General features: G+C 43.6%; 2 long non-coding RNA genes and 1 pseudogene across 14 annotated transcripts in view; 2 read left to right on the top strand and 1 right to left on the bottom strand.

Moving 5' to 3' along the window:
• Nucleotides 1-12: 12 nt before the first annotated feature.
• LOC105470248 (uncharacterized) lies at nt 13-22,938 on the bottom strand. Of its 6 annotated transcripts, none has more exons than XR_980398.2 (6): nt 22,735-22,938; nt 20,561-20,666; nt 19,555-19,656; nt 15,657-15,804; nt 10,692-10,868; nt 13-283 (listed from the first exon to the last, which is right to left on the bottom strand). It is a non-coding gene; the product is annotated as an uncharacterized lncRNA (long non-coding RNA). The 6 variants fall into 6 exon arrangements; XR_011619429.1 differs by lacking the exons at nt 19,555-19,656; nt 20,561-20,666 and adding exons at nt 5,038-5,252; nt 9,335-9,459; XR_011619428.1 differs by lacking the exons at nt 19,555-19,656; nt 20,561-20,666 and adding an exon at nt 9,335-9,459.
• On the top strand, nt 7,336-7,397 carry LOC112424706 (U6 spliceosomal RNA; annotated as a pseudogene).
• Nucleotides 22,939-23,029: 91 nt separating the features above from the next.
• The window catches only part of LOC105470247 (uncharacterized), a 97,083-nt gene continuing 94,878 nt past the window's right edge, over nt 23,030-25,234 (top strand). For all 8 annotated transcript variants that reach the window (XR_980396.2, XR_011620302.1, XR_011620304.1 and 5 more), the window contains exon 1: nt 23,030-23,250. This is a non-coding gene — a long non-coding RNA (uncharacterized lncRNA). The remainder of the gene's footprint in view (nt 23,251-25,234) is intronic.

Below are 25,234 nucleotides of genomic sequence, written 5' to 3'. Positions count from 1 at the left end.
GTTCTAGAACCTCGGAAAAGGAAGATAATGGCATCAAAATCTGAATACATAGTAACAAATATATTGAAAGCATACACAAAGTATGGGTTTAATGTTAATTCAGATGTTTAATGTTTACTTTATAGCTACTACACGTTAAGAGAAACAAGAACAGATATAATCCCCAGTGGGCTGTGATTTTTCCTACAGACTTTGTCTTCTGTCATAGCAGGCTTGTTTTTGGAGGGACCAAAAGTCTCTTACGCCACAGATACATATTTTGATCTCATTTCTGACTTCTTTCCTGGCAGAAAGGAGAGAATAATATCACAAAGACAAAGACATTGGAACTTGAGATCACCTCTTGAATAATTTTTTTTAAAAGATAACATGGCCAGGTGGAGTGGCTCACACCTGTAGTCCCAGCACTTCAGGAGGCCAAGGCAGGAGCATCACTTGAGCCCAGGAGTTCAAGATTAGCCTGGGCAACATAGGGAGACCCCCAACTCTACAATAAATACAAAAAATTAGCCGGGTGTGGTGGTGCATGCCTGTGGTCCCAGCTACTTGGTGGGCTGAGGTGGGAGGGTTGCCTGAGCCTGGGCAGTCAGGCTGCAGTGAGCTATGATCACCGTTGCACTCCAGCCTAGGTGACAGAGTAAGACTCTATCTCAAAAAATAAATAAGTAAATAGATAATGTTACTAGGGTGAGAATGAGCCCTCCTTTCAATTGCTCAATCGTAGTTTTTGAATACCTAGTATGTGTCAGGCAATGAGCTGAGTGTCAGGGATATTCAGTCCATTGAGAAATCCGTACATCTGTTTTTTTATTCATCAAACAAATTGTTATCGAATATCTGGTACTATACCAAATACCAGAAATACTATGGTAAATGAAATACTCTTCTAGCCCAGAAGCTTACAACCATCAGTTAGTGGAGTAAAACAGGTGAATAAGCTGCTTCACTGCAGGGTGATACATTCTAATGTAGAGATGAGCACCGGACGCTGGAGGAGGACCTATGCAGCCCGGGGCTGGGACAGCTTCCCCAATGTGACATTTTAGCTGAGACATGAAAGGGGGTGGTACTGGTGGAGTCCTGAGCAGAGGAAGAAGATGGCATGTGCAGAGTCCTAGTGCCAAAGAGAGCTCAATGTGTTCAGGGACCTGTGAGTCGTTCCGAATGAATGCATGCAGGAAGTGGTAAAAAAGAAAAATAAAATTGATACTGCAGTGGAAAGCACCGGCGAGCTCCAGAGTGCCTTGTGGACTTAGTTGAGGCATCTGACCTTCCTTTATCCCAAGAACAGGCTTTCCCAAAATGTGGCTGGATGATAAGAAGATCTTAGATGGTACACAGAATACAGTTTTTTATTTTTGTAGTTAATGGAGTGAACATGCATAGAAATATATATATATATTTCATACACCCAACACATGGCTTATCTTATATTATTGCTTAGGATGAGATTGAGTGACAAAAGTAATTCAACTGACAGAATACTACCTAGATTATAGTTGGTACATGAATAACCATGAATGACTGATGTTTGGGCAAAAATGCCTGAGGCTGACAGATTGCCATGGAAAGCTTTTATGTAGGGAAGTCGCATAAGAATACTTATAGGTTAGAAAGAACACTGGTTGTGGAGAATAGATAAGGACAGTATTTGCCAAACTTCTAGTTAAGTCGCATGAGTGGATTCTGAAATCAAATTTAAAGTTGTGCTGGGTGCAGTTGTGCACACCTGCAATCCCAGCTACTGGGAAAGCTGAGATGGGAAGATTACTTGAGCCCAGGAGTTCAAGAGTGGGAGGGTTTGCAGTGGAGAAATCACATGATCACAGCCTGGGCAACACAGTGAGACCCCGTCTCAAAAAAAATTTTTTTTAATTTTCTTAAAGTTGTAACTGGCAGGGTTTTTTTCAGTAAAACATAATAGGATACAATAAATAGTGTCAGACAGCTTCACATACAATCAGATGGCACCACACATAACAATACTTTTAATTTTACATATGCACCTATAAGCATGCATGCATGTGTGTAAGTGTTACTAGGTTACAGCACAAAATATTTTTCTTACTGTGGGTCAAAGTCAAAGAAAGTTTAAAATTCACTGGAAACAGACCAATTAGGAGTCTGTTGCAGTATTTTGTTCATTCAATTAGTGTTTATTGAGTACATATTATGTAACAGGTGCTATTCTAGGCACTGAGAATATGGCTGGTGAACAAAATTGATAATGTGCCTGATCTCACAACATTTACACTTTGGTGAGGAGAGGATACAATGAGCAAGTAACCAAATAAGTTCCTAAGACAACTTAAGAGAAGTCAAGTTCTTTAAAAAGCAATAAATCCGAGGGAGAAATGTAGGCTCCATACAGGCTAGTCTCTTCTTTTTTCTTTTCTTTTCTTTTCTTTTCTTTTTTTTTTTTTTTTTTTTTCATTGCCTTGTTCCAAGCATGGAGAATAGGAATAGTGCTTGGAACATAATAGCTGCTCAGTAAGTATTCATTGAATGAATGAATGAATGAATGAATGAATGAATCATTCAATGAAGGATGCTGTTGACTTGGGTAGTTACGATAGAAATTAAGAGAAGTAGATGGGTTCAAGATATATTTAAGAGGTAAAATAAATGGGGTTTAGTGAGAAAAGTAGGAGTTGGGGGTTAAGAGATAAAAATGAGATGAATCGTTTCTCTACAACCTACTCTAAAGATAGTAACCAGAGTGATCATGTGATTTCTCCACTGCAAACCCTCCCACAGCTTCCTGTTGTACTCAGAGTAAAGCCCAGGCTCCTTACAATGGCCAAGAATGCTGCCCATGACCTGGACTTGGGTACCTCACTAACCTCATCACTGAAAATCTTCCTCTTTCTCTCTCTGTTCCAGCCACACTGGCCACCTTGCTGTTCCCCAAACCCCCAGTTAAGACTCTGGTCAAGGCATTTGCACTCACTGCCCCCTCTTGAAATGCTCTTCTCTCAAATATTCACATAGCATAGACCTCTCTTTCTTCAAGTGTCTCCTTCTTGGAGAGGTCTGTTCTCACCACCTAATATTACAACCCATGTACCTTGATATGCATTCTTCTGCCTGCTCAATTTTTCCCCATAGCACTTATTGTGAGATGTGTGTATGGGGTGTGTGTGTGTGTGTGTGTGTGTGTGTGTGTGCAGCACTCTAACATACTATTATAGTCGATTATCCTCATTGTCTGTCTCCCACAGGAATGTCACTATCCATGAGCCTAAAGCAGTTTGGCACATTATAGGTGCTCCATCAATATTTGTTGAAAAAACAAATAAAGACAACTCTCAGGTTTCTGGTTTGAGCAACCGGGTGACTGTGGCTCATTGAGGCAGGAAACACAGAAGGATACAGGGTCTGATGGGAAGTGACAAGTTCCTTTTTGGACGTGCTGAGTCTGTGTCTTGTGAGACCAATGTCGAGGTGGGAATTCCCTTTAGGCAGTTGAATATATGGGTCTGGTCCTCCAGAGAGCCACAGATATAAACTTGAGGGATCACTGGCTTATAGATGGCATTTGAATGGATGAGACAGCAAGAAAATGTATACAGAGATGAAGAGAAGACCTTGGAGAAACAGCAGGAGCTGAAAAACAGCAATAGTAGAAGAGCCCACAAAGGAAAGAGAGCAAGAGATGGAGTTGGGATGAAAAGCAGTTGTGGAAATTCATGGGAGAGTAGTTTTAAGAAGGGAGGTGTATTTAATATCTATCCCTGTGTAAAACTTATTCCAGCCTCATAACTATATATAATTATTATGTATCAATTAAAAATACATTTTAAGGCCAAGCGTGGTGGCTCACGCCTGTAATCCCAGCTCTTTGGGAGGCTGAGGCAGGAGGATCACTTGAGGTCAGGAGTTCGAGACCAGCCTGACCAACATGGTGAAATCCCATCTCTACTAAAAATACAAAAATTAGCCGGGCGTGGTGGCACACACCTGTAGTCCCAGCTTCTCAGGAGGCTGAGGCAGGAGAATTGCTTGAACCTGGGAGGCGGAGGTTGCAGTGAGCCCAGATTGCTCCATTTTACTCTAGTGTGGGTGTCGTAGTGAGACTCTGTCTCAAAAAAAAAAAAAAGAAAAGAAAAAAAGAAAACCTAATTTAGGAGTATGTGCCTGTTACAATAACTGAGTCTTGGCCAATCCCAGCAGCCATACTTCATTCATAGATAGCTAAGTGTTCAAACTGTTTTCCAATAAGGCAGACGCCAACCTGTAATCAATCCAGCTGTTTCTGTACCTCACTGCCGATTTCTGTATGTCATATTCTTTGTTTTTGTTTGTTTTGTCTATAAGTCTTCCTCCACCATGTGGCTGCACTGGAGTCTCTATGAATCTGCTGTGATTCTGGGGGCTGCCCGATTCATGAATCGTTCATTGCTCAATTAAACTCCTTTAAATTTAATTTGGCTGAAGTTTTTGTTTTGTTTTGTTTTTGAGACAGCGTCTCATTCTGCAGCCCAGGCTGGAGTGCAGTGGCACAATCTTGGCTCACTACATGAAGTTTGGTTTGTTGTTGTTGTTGTTGTTGTTGTTGTTGTTGTTGTTTTAATCAGAACAGATGAACAGCCAGATGAAGGGATACATGGGGTGTAGTCTGGAAGGATCCCAAGAATAGGAGCTCTGTCCTTGTGGAGTTGGGGTTCACCACCCTCCTGTCATCCTACTATTATTGTTGTGCAAGAGTTTTCAAAGAGCTTAATCTCTACTCCTTTCCAGGAGGTCTGTTGGTAGGCCTGAAAGTTCTAACCTTATAATCACTTGGTCTTTCTGGTGACCAGCCCCATCCTGAGGCTATCTAGGGGCAAGTTACCTCATTAATGTAAACTCAGATGTGACCAAAAAGGTTTCATTATGATTAACAAAAGAAACTCATGAAATTCCAAGGGCTTTAGGAGCTCTGTCCCAAGAACCAGAGACCAAGACCAAATACATTTCTTGTTACACCACACACTATTTCTGTGGGTACAGGGTCCTGCACTACCTAACTGGGTCCTCTGTTTTAGGGTCTCTTACAAGGATGTAATCAAAGTGTCACTCAAGGCGGTGGTCTTATCTGCAGGCTTCTCTAGATAGTGATCCTCTTCCAAACTGTTGGCAAACTGTTTCAATTGTTGACAGGATTCAGTTTTCTAAGGACTATTGGACTGAGGGCCTCAGATCTTTCTCATGGGGATCTCTGTACAGGGCACCGCACAACATGGGAGCTTGCTTCATTCACCAGAGCAAAGCTGAAAGAAGAATCCAAGAAAGAGTGTAAGCGAGTCTTCTATAACCTCATCTTGGAAGTGCTATGTCATTCCATCTCACTTTTGTCTTATTCTAGTCATTAGAAGCAAGATACTAGGCTCAGCCCACACAAAAGGAAGGGATTAAAAAAGGGAGTGAATACCAGGAGTCGCTTTCGAAACAGCCTCCTACAGAGGATGCGTCGGTAGTGTTAAAAGTCATAGAGTGGTCAAGCGTCCAGGACACTTGGCAGCAAGGAAGAGCGTTTGTTATTTTAGAGAGAGCTGGCTTAGCAGAGTGTGGAGGCAAAGCCAGATGATGAAGGTCTGAAGAGTGAATCAGAATGGAAGAAGTAGAGGTGGCAAGCACAGACAATTCTTTGAAGAGGCTTAGCTATAAAGGGAAGGATAGTGATAGGGTGGCTGCAGGAAGGAATGGAGTCAAAGTCGATGGTGTTTTATTATTATGATTATTATTTGAAAGAGATTTAAATGCATTTAAAAGTTATTGGGGGCCGGGTGTGGTTGTTCATGCCTCCCAGCAGTTTGGGAGGCCAAGGAAGGAGGCTCACTTGTGGCCATGAGTTTGAGACCTGCCTGGGCAACTTAGCAAGAACGCTGTCTCTACAAAAATTTTAAAAATTAGCCAGGTATAGTGGTGCACGCCAGTAGTCCCAGCTACTCGGGAGGTTGAGGTGGGAGGATCACTTGAGCCCGGGAGGTGGAGGATGCAGTGAGCCAAGATTGTGCCACTGCACTGCAGCCCAGGAGACAGAGTGAGACCCTATCTCTAAAGAAAATAGTAAAAATAAAAATAAATAAGTTATTGAATAAGTATGTATAGAAAAAAGAGATTAAAGAAAGACTGGATCTCTTCCTTACACTGTATACAAAAAGTAACTCAAGATGGATTAAAGACTTAAATGTAAGACCTAACACCATAAAAACCCCAGAAGAAAACCTAGGCAATACCACTCAGGACACAGGCATGGGCAAGGACTTCATGACTAAAACGCCAAAGGCAATGGCAACAAAAGCCAAAATAGACAAATGGGATCTAATTAAACTAAAGAGCTTCCACACAGCAAAAGAAACTACCATCAGAGTGAACAGGCAACCTACAGAATGGGAGAAAATTTTTGCAATCTATCCATCTGACAAAGGGCTAATATCCAGAATCTACAAAGAACTTAAACAAATTTACAAGAAAAAAACAAACAACCCCATCGAAAAGTGGGCAAAGGATATGAACAGACACTTCTCAAAAGAAGACATTTATGCAGCCAACAGACACATGAAAAAATGCTCAGCATCACTGGCCATCAGAGAAATGCAAATCAAAATCACAATGAGATACCATCTCACACCAGTTAGAATGGCAATCATTAAAAAGACAGGAAACAACAGATGCTGGAGAAGATGTGGAGAATTAGGAATGCTTTTACACTGTTGGTGGGAGTGTAAATTAGTTCAACCATTGTGGAAGACAGTGTGGTGATTCCTCAAGGATCTAGAACTAGAAATACCATTTGACCCAGCAATCCCATTACTGGGCATATGCCCAAAGGATTATAAATCATTCTATGATAAAGACACATGCCCACGTATGTTTACTGTGGCACTATTCATAATAACAAAGACTTGGAACCAACCCAAATGTCCATCAATGATAGACTGGATTAAGAAAATGTGGTACATATACACCATGGAATACTATGCAGTCATAAAAAAGGATGAGTTCATGTCTTTGCAGGGACATGGATGAAGCTGGAAACCATCATTCTAAGCAAACTATCACAAGGACAGAAAACCAAACACCACATGTTCTCACTCATAGGTGGGTGTTGAACAATGAGAACACATGGACACAGGGTGGGGAACATTACACACCAGGGCGTATTGGGGGGTGGGGGGCTGGGGGAGAGATAGCATTAGAAGAAATACCTAATGTAGATGACGAGTTGATGGGTGCAGCAAACCAACACGGCACATGTATACCTATGTAACAAACCTGCACGTTGTGCACTTGTACCCTAGAATTTAAGGTAGAATAAATTTTAAAAAGATTTTTAAAAGGCAGTAGAGTGTGCGCTTCAGCAGCACATATACTAAAATTGGAACGGTACAGAAAAGATTAGCATAGCCCCTACTGGGCCCATCTGGGTGTGGTGGCTCATACTTGTAATCCCAGCACCTTGGAAGGCTCAGGATCACTTGAGCTCAGGAGTTCGAGACCAGCCTTGCAACATAGTGGGACCCCATTTCCACAAAACAAGAAAAAACTAGTGGGGCATGGTGATGTGAGCCTATAGTTCCAGCTGCTTGAGAGGCTGAGGTGGGAGGATGGCTTGAGCCCAAGAGGTCATACTGTAGTAAGCTATGATCACACCAGCTTAGGTGACAGGGTGAAACCTTGTCTCAAAAAAAAACGGTGTATGGGGCGGTCGTAGGCCTGAAGAAAGGGGCTCCAAGCACAATAGAAGTATTAGGCAAAGGGGCAGAAGAGAGGACAAGGGTAGATGGAGGTCAATCTGTGGAAGCAATGACAGGAAATCAATAGACGCTTTTATTTCCTCTGTAAACCACGAGATCACCTGCTGAGAGGAAGCAGGAAGGTGCTGTGGTAGGAGGTCAGAAGAGTTTGGAGAAGGTTTGAGATGGCTGCATTCAAAGGGGAAAATAAAGAGATTAAGAGCAGCTTGAGGACTCTGAGATTAGACCCATAAGGAGCAGCTTGTTATGTCACTTTCTCTAGCAGCATCCAGCAGCTCAGGTGGAATGTGGGAAGGCCAACAAATAACCGCAATGAGCTCAAAGTTTCCTAAGGTCAGCACTGCAAAGAATATGGGTCAAGGAAATCAATGGCGCTGGCAAAAGGGACAGACCTGTGGTCTAGCCAGAGAGGAGAGAAATCCCATTCAGAGTGTGGGAGCGGATGGGGCTAACGGGAGACAATAAAAGGGCCAAACCCTCAATACAACTGAAAACCAGGCACAGTGAGCAAAACGGAGTAAGAGAGCTGAAAGTTAGATAATTGGGGTCAGAGATAGAGACGAATCGCTTGGGTGGGGTGATCAGGGATGGAGAAGACCAGTAGTGAGTCCAGGAGAGAGATGATGTGGGCCTAAAAACTACCCTTTATTAAGCCCGTACTTGTCCAGGCTTAACATGCTAAAAGCTTTACCTGTATAATCTCATGTAATACAACTCTCAAAGGTAAGGCTTGTATCAGCATTTTACAGAAGAGGAAAGAGGCCAAGAGAAACTACATACTTGGCTGGGCACAGTGGCTCACGTCTGTAATTCCAGCACTTTGGGAGGCCAAGGTAGGCGGATTACTTGAGGTCAGGAGTTAGCCTGGCCAACATGGTGAAATCCCGTCTCTACTAAAAATACAAAAATTAGCTGGGCATGGTGGCACATGCCTGTAATCCCAGCTGCCTTTTAAACAGAACCCTTAACTTTCTTTTTTGAGATGAAGTTTCACTCTGTTGCCCAGGCTGGAGTACAGTAACACAATCTTGGCTCACTGCAACCTCCATCTCCTGGGTTCAAGCAATTCTCCTGTCTCAGCCTCCTGAGTAGCTGGGATTATAGGCACCCACCACCAAGCCCAGCTAATTTTTTTAGTTTCAGTAGAGATGGGGGTTTCACCATGTTGGCCAGGCTGATCTTAAACTCCTGACCTCAAGTGATCCACCTGCCTTGGCTTGCCAAAGTGCTGAGATTATGGCACACCCAGCCAGAACTCTTTTTCTTCTTCTTCTTCTTCTTTTTTTTTTTCTTTTTGAGACAGAGCTTCGCTCTTGTTGCCCAGGCTGGAGTGCAACAGCGTGACCTCTGCTCACTGCAACCTCTGTCTCCTGGGTTCAAGCAATTCTCTTGCCTCAACCTACAGAGTAGCTGGGATTACAGGCGCCTGCCACCACACCCGGCTAATTTTTGTACTTTTAGTAGAGATAGGGTTTCACCATATTGGCCAGGCTTGTCTCAAACTCCTGACCTCACGTGATCCACCTGCCTTGGCCTCCCAAAGTTCTGAGATTACAGGTGTGAGCCACCGCACCTGGCCACAGGGCTCTTACCTTTCTAAATAATTCTCCAATCTGTCTTGTGGTTTCATCTTTAACACACCTGCCTTAGTTTAGGCTCTGAGTGGCAGTATCACCTAGCACAGCACAGTGCTTCTCAAACTGGCTGCTTCAGTTATCTGTAAGGCATATTGAAACACAAATTACTAGGCCCCACCCCAATCTGAGAACCCCAGAATATCTGATTCAGTAGGTCTTGGATAGGATCTGATAATGTGCATTTCTGTCAAATTTCCAGGCATTGCTGATGCTGCTGGTTGCTGGTTGAGACCCAGTGGCCTAGAGGTTGATTTCAAATGTTACCGAGGCCTCTTACTTACTATATGACCTTCGGCAACTTATGTAGTTTCTTTTTTACTTATTTTATTTTATTTTTTGAGACAGAGTCTCACTCTGTCACCTAGGCTGGAGTGTAGCGGCACTATCTGGCCCACTGCAGCCTCCAACTCCCAGGTTTAAGCAATTCTACCTGCCTCACCCTCCCAAGTAGCTGGGATTAGAGGCGCCCACCACCACACCTGGCTATTTTTTGTATTTTTAGTAGAGACAAGGTTTCGCCATGTTGGCTTGTCTTGAACTCCTGACCTCAGGTGATCTGCCCGCCTTGGCCTTCCAAAGTGTTGGGATTACAGGCGTGAGCCACTGCTCCTGGCCCCAACTTACATGTTTTTAATTGCTTATGCTTTGAGTGTCATATCTAAGAAATTATTACCTAATCCGAGGTCAAAAAGATCTACACTGATGTTTTCTTCCAAGAGTTTTATGATTTTAGCTCTTTTTTTTTTTTTTTTTTTTTGAGACGAAGTTTCGCTCTGTCGCCCAGGCTGGGGTGCAGTGGCGTGATCCCTGCTCACTGCAAGCTCTACCTCCCGGGTTCACACCATTCTCCTGCCTCAGCCTCCCTAGTAGCTGGGACTACAGGCGCCTGCCACCATGCCCGGCTAATTTTTTGTATTTTCAGTAGAGACGGGGTTTCACCGTGTTAGCCAGGATGGTCTCGATCTCCTGACCTCTTGATCCACCCGCCTCAGCCTCCCAAAGTGCTGGGATTACAGGCGTGAGCCACCGTGCCCGGCCGATTTTGGTTCTTACATTTAGGAAGTTGATGATTTTGAGTTAATTTTTGTATATGGTGATAGGTCAGATAATTCTTATGATTCCATGAGATGATTATTGCAGACTACAAGGCACATTGTAAGCACTCAGGGACTGGCATCTAGTATCATTATTGTATGATTTGTTTAAAGAAATCGCCAATGTATGATAATCATTGAATAAACTGCAGAGAAAGATCAATCTTACTTCTTCACGGTCATGTCTTCTTTGGGGGAAAAAAACATAATATGATCACCTAATTTGATTGTCCAACTTGCTCATCATCCTTGGTAACTTCTAGTTGTTTCCAAAAGGAGGAAGACTTGCCACAGGAAGAGAATTCAAAGCAGAGGTTGGTTGCAAAGGCAGGCCTGTGGGCACCATCCTGGGGAATGATGTACCTCTGGCAGAAGCATAAAGCCTCCCAGGGTGACTGCATAAGAGGGAAAAACGTGCATTTTGGCATGGGTGTTTTTCATGAAACATTATAGTTTCATCTTTATGTTTCTATGTCCATGTGCGTAAATATTTATTCACATAAGTTTTACGCAGAATTAATTTACTTCTAGGGATTTACCCAGGACCCAAGTGCTACAATTAAGTCATCAACCCAGCTATCCAAATATACCACATTTATTCTCTGGATCTTCCGTATTCTCAGTGGTTCCATGCGAGTCTTCTCTTGGGAAGTCTTGCACAAGAGAAACACTAAAATATCAGTGTTTTTAATTGGGTGTGGAGACTGCTTTGCCCCATTGTATATTTGGCAATGTCTGGAGGTATTTTTGGTTGTTACGTCTGAAGGGGCATTATTGGCATCTAGTGGGTGGAGACCAGGGATGCTGCTAAACATCCTACAATGCACAGAATACTCCCCATACAAAAAATTATCCAGCCCAAAATGTCAATAGTGCCAAGGCTGAGAAACCCTGACTAGCTATGTGTGAGTTGTCTATGCTTACACTTTGAACTAAGACAGCAAGCTGTGATGGCTCTGGAATCAGAGAGACTGGGCTCAAATCCCAGTGCTGTCACTTACTGCCCCTGTGACCCGGAGCAAGTTCCTCCACCTTTCTGAGCCTTAGTTTCATCTACTAATCACTCTAATATCTATCCATGTGTGTATAAAATAATCTAATATACATAATAATCGTCTAACATATTTTAAATCATCTTATGTGTAAACACATACACACACACACGAGTGTGTGTATTATATGCTGCCCAATGACTAGTACATATTAAATACTCAATAAATATTAGCTGACATTAATATAGGTGATAGCAATATTATATTTAAGAAAAACTCTTAGGGCCAGGCATGGTGGCTCACACCTGAAATCCCAGCACTTTGGGAGGTCAAGGCAGGAGAACTGCTTGAGCTCAGGAGTTCAAGACCAATTTGGGCAAAATAGTGAGACCCTGTCTCCACTAAAAATAAAAAGTATTGGCCAGGCATGGTGGCTAATGCCTGTAATCCCAGCTCTTTGGGAGGCCGAGGCAGGCGGATCATGAGGTCAGGAGATCGAGACCATCCTGGCTAACATGGTGAAACCCTATCTCTCCTAAAAATACAGAAAAATTAGCCGGACGTGGTGGCGGGCACCTGTAGTCCCAGCTACTCAGGAGACTGAGGCAGAATGGCGTGAACCCGGGAGGCGGAGCTTGCAGTGAGCAGAGATCGCGCTACTGCACTCCAGCCTGGGTGACACATCCAGACTCTGTCTCAAAAAAAAAAAAAATATATATATATATATATATATATATATATATATATATATATATATATTTGCCGGGTATGGTGGCACAAGCCTTCAGTCCCAGCTACTTGGAAGGTGGGAGGACTGCTGGGGCCAGGGAGATCGAGGCTTTAGTGAGCTATGATTGCACGACTGCACTTCAGCCTGGGCAACAGAGCAAGACCCTGTCTCAAATAAATAATCCCTTCGTTGTTTTTTTTTTTTTTAAGTCGGGATTATTGGCTGGGCACGGTGGCTCATGCTTGTAATCCCAACACTTTGGGAGGCAAAGGCGGGCAGATCCCTTGAGGTCAGGAGTTCGATACCAGGCTGGCCAAAGTGGCAAATCCCGTCTGTACTAAAAATACAAAAATTATCAGGGCATAGTGGTGCATGCCTGTAGTCCCAGCTACTCGGGAGGCTGAGGTATGAGAATCACTTGAACCTGGGAGGCAGTGGTTGCAGTGAGCCGAGATCATGCCACTGCACTCCAGCCTGGGCGAGAGGGCAAGACTCTATCTCAAAAAAAATAAAATAAAAAATAAAAAAAGTCAGGTTTATTGAAGTATAATTTACACAAAATATAATTTATCCTTTTACAGCATATATTCAATGAGTTTTGGCAGATACCATTCTATAACCACCACCACAATCAAGATATCAAAGTTTCGTCACCCCACAAAATTCCCTCATACGCCTTTGTAGAAAATTATCATCCACACCCAGCCACAGACAACCACTAATCTGCTTTCTGCCCCTATAGTTTTTTGCCTTTTTCAAAATATTGTGTAAATGAAATATAGCCTTTTATGTCTGGCTTCTTTCATTCACATGATACTTTTGAGACTCATCCAAGTTGTTGCATGTATCAGTAGCTTTGTTCCTTTTCATTTGAGTAGTATTCCATTGTTTAGAGGTACCGCAATTTGTTTATCAAGTTACTAGTTGAGTTGATGTACTTCTGGGTTATTCATCTGACAGGGGTAGGATTTCTGGGTCCTATGCTAACTGTATGTTTAACTTTGTAAGAAATTGCCAAGCGCCTTTCCCAAAGTAACTATCATTTTGCATATTGATCCAAATCCTCGTCAGCACTTGGTGCTGTCTGGTTTGTTTGTTTGTTTGTTTGTTTGTTTGTTTTGTACTTTAATTTTAGCCACTCTAGAAGGCAGATAGTGGTATCTTGTTGTGTTTTAAATTTCCATTATCCCTAATAACTAGCAATGTTAAGCTCTTTCATCTTTATTTCATTTTGTAAAATACAGGACGTTTTGGATGCTTTAAATCTCAAAAACTATATTAGGTTGAAATAAACATGTTCATGCTGATAAGAATTAAATGCATGCCTTCCCTCCACCCCATCATCTCCAAAGTGACTGCTTCCCCACTTCCCATAAGAAAAGAAATGTCTGGTTTTGTGTACTCTCTAGCAACCCAAACTGTAGCCAATCTGCGTCATCCTCACTGTGTAATTAGAGGCTGGAGGTGCCCACGTGTCTCATTTTAGGATCCTGTGGGCTACATTTGGCCCAGATTAGGTTATACTTTAGGCATTTCACTGCATATCTCTTCTTTTTCCTCTCAATGTTCCATTTCTCAGAATGTTTGTTCTTCAGAGAACAAACAGATCTGGGCTGGCATGAAGAGTCTCATTCTCTGAGGACAGTGGGGTGAAAAGGACCTCTGTCAGGCACGATCTCAAAAGCAGAAAAGAAAAGAACTCAAAACCCACCAGCCCTCGATGGCTCAGAGTCTTGGACTCAAACCCAGCAAGAGTGTACTGCTTCACTTACTAAAATCGTCTGTCCACAAAAATCCTGTTTATTTCACAAGCGGGCACTGGCCCTGCCCACGTCATCCACGTTTTCCTCTCCCTTCTTCTCACACAGAACCTACCACCACCACTTTTCCTTGCTTCCTAGTTATGATTGCCAGATAAAATGCAGGATGTCCAGTTAAAATTGAATTTCAGATCAACAATAATTTTTTTTTGGTATAAGTACACCTTGTACAATATTTGGAGGCTACCTCCACTGCCAATGTGGAGGGAGCTAGTTTATTTTTATTAAGGAAGTCATGCACTTATTGGTGAAAGAGACAAGAACCTGTTTGACTTCTTTTGGATCTATGTGTGGTTGTTTTCAGAGGCAATTGCTTACTTTCCCCACTGCAGCATCGGTCATGAGACTTCAGAAGCATGAAGAAACAGAGCTAGATGACAGTGACCTACCTTTCAGGAACAATCCTTATTTTAAAAAAAAAAAAAAAAAAAAAGCAAAGCTCTTTCTGGGCTGGCTCTGTATAATCAGATGAAAAACTGACTACCATTCGGGCGCAGTGGCTCACGCCTGTAATTCCAGCACTTTGGTAGGCCGAGGTGGGTGGATCACCTGAGGTCAGGAGTTCGAGACCAGCCTGACCAACATGGTGAAACCCTGTCTCTACTAAAAATACAAAATTAGCTGGGTGTGGTGGAGCATGCCTGTAATCCCAGCTACTCAGGAGACTGAGGCAGGAGAATTGCATGAACCCAGGAGGTGGAGGTTGCAGTGAGCTGAGATTGTGCCACTGCACTCCAGACTAACGACAGAGCGAGACTCCGTCTCAAAAATAAGTAAATAAAATACAAATAAATAAAAGGGCCACTTCAGCTCATTTCTGCCCAGCGCTTTGGAAGGCTAAGGTGGGAGGATCACTTGAGGCCAGGAGTTTGAAACCAGCCTGGGCAACATAGCAAGACCACACCCCCGCCCCCACCCGCGGTCATCTCTACGAAAATTAAATTAAATTTAAATTTAAAAACTCATTTCTGGAGTCAGTTTGATATAAATTCATTCATTTAATTGCAATAGTTTTGGGTTGCTGCACTGGATACCAAACCTGCTAAGGTCCGCTTCCCCTACAGGTAAGGACAACAAGCAAATTGGAACGCTCTGGCCCCACATGTAAGTTTTACAGGAAAAAAAATGCAAAACATAAGTAAATAAGTAAATAAAATAAACATAGTAAATAAATAAGTAAATAAATAAGTAAATAAAATAAAATAATAAATAAGTAAATAAAATAAACATAAGTAAATAAGTAAATAAAAGAGGCTGTATTGTTTGTTCTGTAAACAGAACAAACAATACTTTTTAACAGAAGAGAAGAAATTTATTGAATGCCTCCTATGTGCAATGTTTCCTGTGTGCATTATCTACATGTATCTAATTTTTGCTAACGTGTTTCTGAGTTGTGTGTTATTAGACTCTGAGTACAATAATTTGCCCAATGCTAGTGGGTAGCTTGGACTTGAATTAAGGTCAGTCTGATTCTGAAACCAAGGGTTTCCTTCCTAATCTGCACAAGTCCTATAGCACCATCATCCAGGTGAAGGAAAGAGATGCTTCCCAGTAAAAATTCTCAGGGCCATGTGGGAACTATCTCATCAAGTCATCCTCATAGTCCAAGGCCTGTGATTCCCACAACCAAGCAGAACCCACCTGGACAGCTCTGACAGTGATGCAAAGGAGAGGCTGAAGGTGCCATGGCCATGGATTGTTTGAGGCAGCCCTGGGGCTTGAGTGAAGGGTCAGGACTAGAGGCGGGTAATTGTCTCCTTCCAATGTCATCATCTTCTCTGGAAATGATCTGAAATACAGAGCAGACATGAGAAGCAACTACAAAAATGGAGGCATCCAAAAGTCATTGACACAGAGGGGAGTAAAATCATCTTGTAATTGCCAGAGGCCAGAGCAGCAAATAGATCAGGAATCAGGCAGGCTTAGAAATCCAATCTCATTTCTAGCCGCCAAAGCACCATGACCTGACTGTGGCTCCAAGGTAACGTCTGGGCCAGCCATGTTCAGGGACTGGGACCTGCGTCCTCAGATGTGAACACCAACAACAGCAAGAGCTAACATTTTACATAGAACTTTCCAGGTGCCAGGCTCTGTCTGAAAACTGTATATCCATGAACTCATCTACTCTTTACAACAGCCATTTGAGATTAGTACTCTTATTATCCCCCTTTTATAAATGAGAAAACTGGGGCAAGGAGAGATTAAGTAACTTGCCCAAGATCCCACAGTGGGTAGGTGGCAGAGCTGGGATTCAAGTGGGGCGGTCTGTGCTCTTAGCCATCAGGCCATGCTGCTCTGTGCTCTTTGCACTGGTCCAGGAGCAGTGCTAATGAGGTCTGAAGGAAGGATTAAAATGATGAGTTGGGGCCGGATGTGCTGGTTCATGCCTGTAATCCCAGCACTTTGGGAGGCTGAGGTGGGTGGATCACCTGAGGTCAGGAGTTTGAGACCAGCCTGGCCAACATGGCAAAACCCCGTCTCTACTAAAAATACAAAAGATTAGCTGGGCGTGGTGGCATGCACACCTGTAATCCCAGCTTCTTGGGAGGCTGAGGCAGGAGAATTACTAGAACCCAGGAGGCAGAGATTCAGTGAGCCAAGATCACACCACTGTACTCCAGCTTGGGCGACAAAGTGAGACTCTGTCTCAAAAAAAAAAAAAAAAAAAAAAAAGGAAGAAGAAGAAGAACAAATAATGAGTTGGGATCAGCTTACCAAAGAGGGCCATGGATAAAGGAGGGGTGGCACTGGGGTAGCCACTGAAGGGAATCGGATTATGCAATATCAGGGGAGCAGCAGAAGGAGGAAGGGGATCCACAGTATCCAGTGCTGCAGGGACAGGAGAGCCTGAGAAATGGTCATTGCAATGGGCAATCAGAAGCTTATGTTGAAGATACGGGTTACTCTATAACGATACAGATTTGGCTGCTGTAATAAAGACCAAATTAACAGTGTGCAGTGTATCTTCCTCACACAACAGCCCAGCATAAATAGTTCAGGGCTAATATGGAAGTGCCACGTTGATGGGGACACATACTCCTTATATCTCGTTGCTCTACTATCTTCAGCACACGAGGTTTCTATTTCAGGTCAAAAGTGACTATCCCTGATGTCCCTCTACATTCTAGCCAGGGTGCAGGTGAAAAGCAAAAGTGAATAGCATGTCGCGTTTCTTTTCAGAGGACATCCCAGAAGTTACATACATGGCAACACTTAGCTGCAAGGAAAACTTGAAAATGCAATCTTTAACTGGGCAGTCCGGTATGCAGCTAAAAATAATGGGTTCTATTTCTAAAAGAAGATGACAGATGTTGGGACATAACTCTCTGTCATAAAGGTCATTGGTCACCTTTGGAGTTACAGTTTTGTGTGAACCTATAAAATTAGCAGGGAGATGATGGAGTGAATAGAGGGGAAGAAGTACCATCTGAGAAGGCTGGTGTTGCTGGAAATAGAGAAACTCAGGATAGCTTGAGAAGTAACAGAATAGAGAGTTAGTTTGTACAAGAGAAGCAGGGAAGCAGGTTTGTTTGTGGAGAGCAGGAGAAACCAAGAGGTGATGCTGGAGAGGTGAGGACAGTTGATGGGGCAAGGCTCCAATGATATTGGGGTGAGAAGGGATTGAGGTTCAGTTGAGAAGTTAGCCTTGGGCACTTCTTTTTTTCTTTGGGATAGGGTCTTGCTCTGTCACTAATGCTGGGGTGCAGTGGCACGTTCATGGCTCACTGCAGACTCAAACCCCTAGGCTCAAGGGATCCTCCTGCCTCAACCTCCCAAGTAGCCAGGACTACAGGCATGTGCTACAATGCCCAGCTAATTTTTTCATTTTTTTGTAAAGACGGGGGTCTCACTATGTTGCATAGGCTGGTCTTGAACTCCCAGCCTCAAGTGATGCTCCTGCCTCAGCCTCCCAAAGTGCTGAGATTATAGGCATGACCTTGCTTGGTCAGCCTTAGGCATCTCTTTCTTGAAACAAGAGAGAAGGCAATGAGTAAAGATACAAAGACATTTTTATGTGAAGAGTAGGAAAGCTGGCAGGTGCAGAGGTTGAGGCCACAGTGAGCTTTGATTGCACCACTGCACTCCAGCGTGGGTGACAAAGTAAGACCTGTCTCAAAAAAAAAAAAAAAAAAAAAGTAGGAAAGTTGAAGAAACCTGGATTCAGGTGTCCTCAGTCCCTGCCATGCAGGTGAGATCATCTCCCTCCGTAAACTGTGTTTCCAAATGTGAAGGCTGCTGAGAACTTATGAAATCTAAGAATGAGGCTCCATCTGCCTCACTAGCATCTGATCGCCTAGGGGCACCCTGCCTCCCAGGAGGAGGTTAATGAATATGCAATATCTCCCTCCTACAGACTTAGAACACCTGACAGAGCTGCCTCTAACCTGGGAAACCAAAGAGACACTGTGGGCACAGACTCGGCCCTCAATAAATATTTGTTATGTGAATGATTGCATGAATGAATGAACCAACACATTTCCTACTCCATGATTTTGGATAGTTGCACATGTTTAGAACATTAAGATTTCTCTTAAACAGTACAATTCCCTGCAGGCTGACATTCATTTCAACTGATTCCGTTTCCAAACCCGCTTCCTTCTTCTCTAAAACATGAGAATTATGTGTTCCCTGGAATTTCTGAGATGTGGATTTTACTAGGCAATGTCTGGACCTTCTGTTTTGAGTTGTCAGAAGAGCTTGTAGGGATCCACTCAAGCTAAATGTTGACTTCCTCCAGTTTAAAAAAAAATAACATCACCAATAGGTTGGTTTTCTTTTTTTCTCTTTAAAAGGAAAATATTCATTCATGGAAATCTTTTGTGTTTTGTTTCCAAATGCCATAATGTCACATCATTTCAGATGCCAAGCAAGCCATGAGAGGACTCAAGAATCCAGATATTTCAGACCAAGGAAACAAAACAACCTCCCGTCGCCTCCACTTCCCGCCCTCAGTTTTTGTAGTTGCTTCTCATGCCTGCTGTGCATCTCAGAGCATTTCCAGAGAAGATGGTGACATTGGAAGGAGAAGATCAGATCAGCCATCAACCACCCACAAAATCAGGATTTATTTTTTTAGAGACAGCATTATCTCACTTTGTTGCCCAGGCTGATCTTGAACTCCTGGCCTTAAGCCATCCTCCCGCCTTGGCCTTCCAAAGAGTTGAGATTATAGGCATGAGCTATCATGCCCAGCCAGGAAGGCTTTTATCATAGTCATTGTTTGTGGTGATGTGCTGAGGACTAGACAAACCAAATGACAAAGAGTTAGTGGCTGCTGCCACATAGGCAAAAAGGCCCCCTCTTGTGAGAGAGTCCCCTCCCTGTGACAACTTGCAACCTTGACCCTCCCCTGAGCTTCTTGCTGGCAGAAGCCTATTCTGCTGGTCAGACACACGACGTCACCACTCCAGAGGAGAATCTCCAGATTCCACTCTTACAACTGCAGAAATGATTTTCGAGCAAAATGATATCACTTCTAATTATGATTCTTTTTTCTGGTCTCAACATGAGGAAGCGATGTGCTTGCTTTTATCCTCACCTTTAGATGTCAGCTCCTCTGGTCTACTACCCTTGGAAATCTCCCTGAACTTTTCTCTTTCCAGATATGGTATTCTGCAGAGTGTTCTCTAAAGCCCTGACTCTATAACACAAGAAAAGAGCAGGTGTGCAAGGGAGCTGAGACAACTATCCCCTTCCTTCTCAAGTGGGGCGGCTTTTGATGAATATATTTGGGTCACTACCTCTGTCTCTTTTCTATTCTAAGAACACCGAGTTTCCCAATGTGCTGGGCAAGGAAGCAGGGCACCACTCTCGGTCTCAATCCCACCCTGCCTTCCAGATTATTTCACTAACATCTGGCTGGAAACCACCCAGGGCCCCCATATCACTTATGTTTGACATGAGAGCCTCTAACTTCTCAGCCAGCATCCTCAAGTGGCCAGCGGGGCTCTGCCAGAGCACTAAAATTACAAGGTAGCATTTGTGTCCAATCCTCGGTAGACACAATCAAATTGGTGCTAAATCTTGTCTGTCCTTTTCTGACCACATGGTTATGGTCACGGGTGATTTGTTCCTCTGTGAGGTCTATCTCAACCCATGCCAGGGTCCCCACGCTGACCTGGCCAGGGCCCGGATCCCTTTCTAATTACAGGGCAGCTAGCCTGGGTTCTTCTGTGTCTGAATCTTGCCCCAGCCCTTCGTGATGCATCTGATATTTCAAACCCAGTGTTTGGTTCTGGGTGTCATATTTAAGAAGGACGGTGACAGATTTAGGAGAACACCTAGCTGGTGAGGAATCTGGAAACCATCTTATACCAAGAATGGTCAGAGAAACTGAGGACACAGGCTAGAGAAGAAAGAACTAGTGAGTGGACGTGGATAGACATGGTTGTTGTAGAAACTCCAACTCTGGATTAGGGCAGAACAAGGACTGGTGAGATACACATGCTGTTTTCAACTCAACAGAAGGGATACCTTTCCTATACTAACCCCACTACACTAAAGTAGTGCAGACTGTTCTAGGAAAATGGTAAGTGCCTCTTTACCTAAATTGTTCTAGCAGAGATTATCTGGCCCTCCAGCAGAGATGTTCCAGAAGGAATTCTTTTGTTGGGTAGGAGGCTTGCCTTCCAACTGCTTAATTGCCTATTTCTATGAAGAAGACACAGAGAGGGTCTGGAATTTTTTGGTGACTATGATCCTGTTAAGCCTCGCTGCTTGCTTGGCTCTAGACATCAGTCAGCTTTCAACTATTATTATTATCCTTTGAAATTCTGACATGCTCTCCAGGAATTTTAAATATTCCCTTCTGTAGGGTGACATAGCTGCCAGCTTTCAATTTCAAACTTCAAAGCTGCTTTGGACATAAAGGTTTGCTTTTACAATTTTAAAGATTTCTAGCCATATGAAAAATGACTTGCACTTTGGAAATTTGTTTTTCAAATGTAGACCTATTGACCAATTTACTGGTTAGATTGAGAGTCCTCCCAACATGTACAAGCGCCTGTTTAACTTACCTTTGCTCTCTGAAAGAAAAAGATCTGCCTCCAATCTAGAGCTGTCTAGAGCAGTGGTTCCCCACTCTTGCTGCACATCAGCATCAAACAGCCTCCAAAAAAAAATAAGGTAATTGCCTAGGCCTCACACTCATAGCTACTGATTTAATTGGGCCAGGATTGGACTCCTGCATATTTTTTTTTTTTTGAGACAGGGTCTCACTCTGTCACCCAGGCTGAAGTGCAGTGGCACAATCATGGCTCACCGTGGCCTTGACCTCCCAGGCTCAGGTGATCCTCCTACCTCAGCCTCCCAAGTAGTGGGGACTACAGGCTCAAGCCACCGTGCCAGGCTAATTTTTGTATTTTTAGTAGAGACAGGGTTCTACTATGTTGCCCAGGCTGGTCTCGAACTCCTGGACTCAAGCAGTCCACCCACCTCAGTCTCCCAAAGTGCCGGGATTACAGGAGTGAGCCACCGCACCTGGCCATCAATAAGTTTTTAAATGCCATGGGCCATTCCAGTGTGGAGCCAGGGGTGAGAGACTGTTTTTGAGGAATTAAGAGTCACAATAGTCAAATATGACCCATATTCCCCTCAGAAGCTATTTCAGACCAAGCCAGTTTACTTGGTTTCTAGAGGATTCATAGTATTATCATATTCCAAAACACTGTTCCAGAACAAACGGATGAATTCTTGATAACCTGTTGCTTTGATCCTCAGTGAACCTTGTGTCTCAGGTCCGCTGCACCCAACTCTCATGGTGGGCTGAGAGTGGGGTGGAGTTCGAGGGATATTTTTACATCTCTAATGACAAAAGTAGGATTTTCTGCTCAAGCTAAAATCACCTGCAGGTGTTTTGAGGTTCCCTTGGATGCCCCTTGCCAAGACACAGTTTCCCCCTGCCTAGATAAAAACATCTTTCTCTGAAGCTTTCAAAGTCTCAGCCAAGAGACAGCACTTCATTAGGGAGGCTTTTTGATATGCTGATTGCAGCTGCTTATATTCCAGAAGAGCTGTCAACTGGGAAAATCACACCCACATGACTACTGAAATGTAACTGCCCGAAGGAACCCATAAGCCAGCAGATCCACCATTTCGCATGGTGCTAGACCCTTGTCACCCCCCACAAAAGAAAACCCCACGAAGACACAGGCCTCATGGGTCTTGTCCATCTTTGTAACTTCAAAGCTCAGAAAAATGCCTGACACATAGTGGATGCTCGATAAATGTATTCATTGGATGAATAAATGAGTAAATGAATGAAATGATACTCAGAGCTCTGCTAGAACTCCAGTGACTACCAAGGTCACTTAACAACTAACTAAAAGATTTATGTCCATATTCTGGTTTCCCCAGAGCTTCAAAGAAGAGCTCAGACACCAGCGGAAGGCCTTGCAGACATGTTCACACATTGACCCCGGGAGGAACAGGGTGGCCAGAACAAAGACAAGTCAATCTATAAGAAGCCTTGGATCTCCTTCTAAGTGTCCAGCCTCTCTCATTGGCAGAGTCCTCCAACTTCCACTCCCTTCAGCCTGAGCATCATCAAAGTCCCCTTCTGCAGAGCTGCCTCCCAGAACCCAGGGATTCCCTGCTGCTAACCATATTAATGTCCCTCCTAACTAACCAACTTCCCTCCAGGGAGAGCCCCTCTCTAATACATTTATTTTGCCCAGGTTTCAAGGCCAAGCCCCCTTTCCTTGCACAATTCCAGTTTTACCAGTCATATAGCACCCCGCTCTGCCCAGCTGGGTGAGGCATCATCAAGCCCCTCTCCTCCTCAAAGAAGGCAGCTTGGCAAAAACATTTTATTGGTAACTCAAAAAATTAGAACGAGGCTTGTCCAGCCATAGCAGTATTAGCAATCATCTGCTGGAGAAGCATACAAGTTTGAGTTTAAAAAAAGCCAAGCAGCTGCATTCTCCCCATCGCCGGGGCCCTAGAACACACCCACGAAGAGTAGAAATCCTTTCTAGAATCTAGAATGTGGGATTTGATGACAAGATTCTGCCTTGGTCCTCTTTCTCCTTGGCTCTCACATCACCAGCCTAGAGGGGCCTTGTTACAAAAAGGAAAGCTACACCCAGTGAATTTTAGCTCCCCCTATAGGCTGGCACTAACTGCGTGACTGGGCAGAGCTGAGCAGTTCTCCCCGAGTCTCTGACTGGTACAATAAGGAATTTTTACTTTGAGGCTCAGTCAGCTTTCTGATGAAAGGAATTCACTTCGGCTCAGGGTAGGTGTTGCCTGTGTCAGTGTGCACATGGAAAGATCAGATGCTGGGACCCAGTAGTTAATGTGTTTGGTCTCTTATATTTCTCACCATCTCTGGCCGAGATTCAAAATGAGGAATTAAATGCTGGAGACCTGAATGCTAGCCTCGTGGGTGGCTCTAGAAAAGTCCTATCCATGCATTAATTTGCCTAGGAAGATTGTTTCCCTATGGATCATACCTCTAGGGATATGCATCTTAACTGAAGAGGAAAATATTCAACCAGCTTGATTTCCAACAATAACCTGTGATTGTTAACTACAAGTCAATGTTTTAAGAGGAGCAGCATTCACATTTCTAATCAAGGGGCCATTGTTATTGGGATGATATTCCCTCCCTGCATATCCCTAGCTCTGAAATCCACATCCTACATGGGGTGGAAAGTGATCACTTACTGAGGAAACTTCAAAGTGTTCCACATTATCACAACCCCTGGGAAGTTCAATCCAGTGGGATGATAGATTAGGGACGGAGAGGCAAGGCTGAGAGACAGACAGTACATTTAAAGTAGCATCTGGTTAGCAGCCGCCTGAGGCAGCTTTTCTCAACTTCCCCCTAAAATACATGCAGACGCAGAGTATTGAAAACTCTAAGTCATTCAAACACTTAAAACATATTCATCTGACAAGTGCTGAGTAAACAGTTACTGCTTGCAAGGAACTTAAGGTCCAGTCAGTAGACCAAACTCTGTATTAATTAAGTATTGCTACGTAACAAATTACTCCAAAACTTAGGTGGATTAAAACAACATACAGGCCAGGTGGGGTGGCTCACGCCTGTAATCCCAGCACTTTGGGAGGCCAAGGCTGGTGGATCACCTGAGGTCAGGAGTTTGAGATCAGCCTGACCAACATGGAGAAACCCCATCTCTACTTAAAAAAAAATATATATATATATACAAAATTAGCCAGGCTTAGTGGTGCATGCCTGTGGTCCCAGCTACTCGGGAGGCTGAGGCAGGAGAATCGCTTGAACCCAGGAGGCGGAGGTTGCAGTGAGCCGAGATTGTGCCATTGCACTCCAGCCTGGGCAACAAGAGCGAAACTCCATCTAAAAAAAAAACAAACAACAACAAAAACATACATTTATTATCTCCAGTTTCCAGGGAACAGGAATCCAGGCACAGAGTAGGTGAGTCTCCCAAATGAATTTCTTAAAAAGCTGTAGTCATCTCAAAGCTCAACTAGGAAGGACACGTCTTACTCCCTCACTCAGGTGGTTGTTGGTAAGATTCAGTTGTGCAAGAGTTGGGGTGAGTATCCCTTGTTCCTTGCAGTGTGGACTTCCCCATAGGAAGTACCACAACATGGCAGCTTCAACCTGCAGATGAGCAAGAAGACTTCCAGACTTCCCACCCATCACGCACCACTGCTGCGATTCAATGGGTATCTTAGATATTTAGGAGCTACCCATCTGCATTTAGGCTTTCTTCTTGTTCCTTCCTGTATCCGTCTATTCTCACGCTGCTAATAAAGACATACCTGAAACTGGGTAATTTATAAAGAAGCAGAGGTTTAATAGACTCACACTTCCACATGGCTAGGGAGGCCTCACAATCATTGTGGAAGGTACAGGAGGAGCAAAGGCATGTCTTACATGGCAGCAGGCAAGACAGGGTGTGCAGGTGAACTATCTTTATAAAACCATCAGATCTTGTGAGACTTATTCACTATCACGATCACAAGAACAGCATGGGGAAAACCTGCCCCTGTGATTCACTGACTATCCACTGGGTCCCTCCCTCAACACATGGGGATTATGGGAGCTACAATTCAAGATGAGATTTAGGTGGGGACACAGCCAAACCATATCACTTTCTTCATCAATTTATCCATTCAATAAATATTTTGAGGCTCTCTCTACATGTCAGTCACTACTTTGGGTAGTGGGAATACAGCAGTGAACAAAACAAATTTCCCATTCTTAAGGACTTTACATTCCAGTAGAG

This window comes from Macaca nemestrina, chromosome 2 (genome assembly GCF_043159975.1).
Source record: "Macaca nemestrina isolate mMacNem1 chromosome 2, mMacNem.hap1, whole genome shotgun sequence".
Lineage (NCBI taxonomy): Eukaryota > Metazoa > Chordata > Mammalia > Primates > Cercopithecidae > Macaca > Macaca nemestrina.
The sequence above is the reverse complement of the archived record's forward strand: the minus strand, read 5'-3'. Positions and strand labels throughout refer to the sequence as shown.